The sequence below is a fragment of the Mesoplodon bidens genome (assembly GCF_964165515.1).
Source record: "Mesoplodon bidens genome assembly, contig: HAP1_SCAFFOLD_53, whole genome shotgun sequence".
Lineage (NCBI taxonomy): Eukaryota > Metazoa > Chordata > Mammalia > Artiodactyla > Ziphiidae > Mesoplodon > Mesoplodon bidens.
The window spans coordinates 1,137,609-1,140,427 of record NW_027671920.1 but is presented as its reverse complement, the minus strand read 5'-3'; positions in this window follow the sequence as shown (position 1 = coordinate 1,140,427).

The window sequence follows — 2,819 nt, the reverse complement described above, 5'->3', positions numbered from 1 at the left end:
TCCAAAATTTATAAGCAGCCCAGGCAGCTCAATAACAAAAAAACAAACAACCCAATCCAAAAATGGGCAGAAGACCTAAATAGACATTTCTCCACAGAAGATATACAGACTGCCAACAAACACATGAAAGGATGCTAAACATCTTTACTCATCAGAGAAATGCAAATCAAAACTACAATGAGATATCATCTCACACCAGTCAGAATGGCCATCATCCAAAAATCTGGAAACAATAAATGCTGGAGAGGGTGTGGAAAAAAGGGAACACTGTTGCACTGCTGGTGGGAATGTGAATTGGTACAGCCACTATGGAGAACGGTATGGAGGTTCCTTAAAAAACTACAAATAGAACTACCATATGACCCAGCAATCCCACTACTGGGCATATACCCTGAGAAAACCATAATTCAAAAAGAGACATGTACCAAAATGTTCATAGCAGCCCTATTTACAATAGCATGGAGATGGAAACAACCTAAGGGTCCATCATCGGATGAATGGGTAAAGAAGATGTGGCACATATATACAATGGAATATTACTCAGCCATAAAAAGAAATGAAACTGACCTATTTGTAATGAGGTGGATGGACCTAGAGTCTGTCATACAGAGTGAAGTAAGTCAGAAAGAGAAAGACAAATACTGTATGCTGACACATATATATGGAATTTAAGAAAAAAAAATGTCATGAAGAACATAGAGGTAAGACAGGAATAAAGACACAGACCTACTAGAGAATGGACTTGAGGATATGGGGAGGGTGAAGGGTAAGCTGTGACAAAGTGAAAGAGTGGCATGGACATATATACACTACCAAAAGTAAGGTAGAGAGCTAGTGGAAGCAGCCGCATAGCACAGGGAGATCAGCTCGGTGCTTTGGGAACGCCGGGAGGGGTGGGATAGGGATGGTGGGAGGGAGATGCAAAAGGGAGGGGATATGGGAACATATGTATATGTATAACTGATTTAATTGGTTATAAAGCAAAACATTAAAAAAAAGATGTTAAAAAAAATATTCCATGACCCTTTTCATCAAATTGCTCCATGACCCTGTCATTACAATGCTCCCTGCCCTTCTCATCACAATGCACAACGCCCTTGTTATCAAAATGCTCCATGACCTTTGTGATCACAAAGATCCATGACACTTGGCATCACAATGCTCCATGTCATTGTCATCACAATGCTCAATGAACGCTCTCATAACATTGCTCCATGCCCTTGTCATCACAAAGCTCCATGACTCATGTCATCAGAATACTCCATGGCCTTCTCATCACAGTGCTCCATGCAGTTGCCATTACAGTGCTCCATAATCCCTGTCATAAAAATGCTCCATGAACGCTGCCATCACGATGTTCCATGGCCTTGTCATCACAAGGCTCCATGACCCTTCTCATTACAATGCTCCAGGATCCCTGTAATAACAATGCTCCATGTCCTAGTCATCAGAAAGCTCAATGACGCATGTCATCAGAATGGTCCTTGGCCTTCTCCTCACAATGCTCCATGCCCTTGTCATCACAATGTTCCAAGAACCCAGTAATCACAATGTTCCATGTTACTTTTCATCAGTATGCTCCATGAGACTTGTCATCACAAGGCTCCATGGTTTTATCATCAAAATGCTCCAGGACCTTGTCATCAAAATGCTTCATGACTTGACATGAAAATTCTCAATGGCCCTTGTCATCATAATGCTCCAAGCCTTAGTCATCACAATGCTCCATTATATTTGTGATCACAATCCTCCATTATATTTGGCATCACAATGCTCCCTGCCATTGTCATCGCAAAGGATCATGACTTATATCATCACAATGCTCCCTGACACCTGTCTTCACAATACTCCATGACCTTCTCATCTCAATGCTCCATGCGCTTCTCACCACAATGCACCATGCCCAATGTCATCACAATAATCTATGAAACTTGTCAGACCAATGCTCCATGCCCCTGTCATCACAATGCTCCATGACCCCTGTCATCACAATGCTCCGTGACTCCAGTCATCACAATAATTCTTAAGGTTTGTCATCAAAATGGCCCATACCCGCGTCATCACAAGGCTCTGTGACCTTTGTAACCACAATGCTCCATTAACTTTTCATCACAATGCTCCGTGACCCTTGTCATCACAATGCTCCATGTCTTTGTCAGAACAATGCTCCATGACCCTTGTCATCACAATGTGCCACACGATTTTCATCACAACATTCCACAAACTTGTCACTGCAATCCTCCATAAACCCTGTAATCACAATGCTCCATGCACTTCTCATCAAAATGCTCTCTCACCAGAGATATCACAATATTCCATCACTACTCATCAGAATACTCCCTCACCCCTGTAAACACAATGTGCCATGACTCCTGTCATCACAGTGCTACATCCCTTTATCATCACAATGTTCCATGACCCGTGACATCACAATATTCCATAACCCATGTCATCAAAATGCTCCATGACCATATTCATCCCAAAGCTCCATGACCCCTGACATCACAATGTTCTATAAACCCAGTCCTCAAAATATTCCATTAAACTTTTCATCAGATTGCTGCATGACCCTGTCATCAACATGCACCCTGCCCTACTCATCACAAAGCACCACACCCTTGTCATCAAAATGCTCCATGATATTTGTCATCACAAAACTCCATGACACTTTGCATCACATTGCTCCATGTCATTCACATCACAATGCTCCATGAACCCTCTCATCACATTGCTCCATGCACTTGTTATCACAAAGCTCCATGACACTTTTCATCACAATGCTCGATGCCCTTCTAATCACAATGTTCCATGCACTTGTC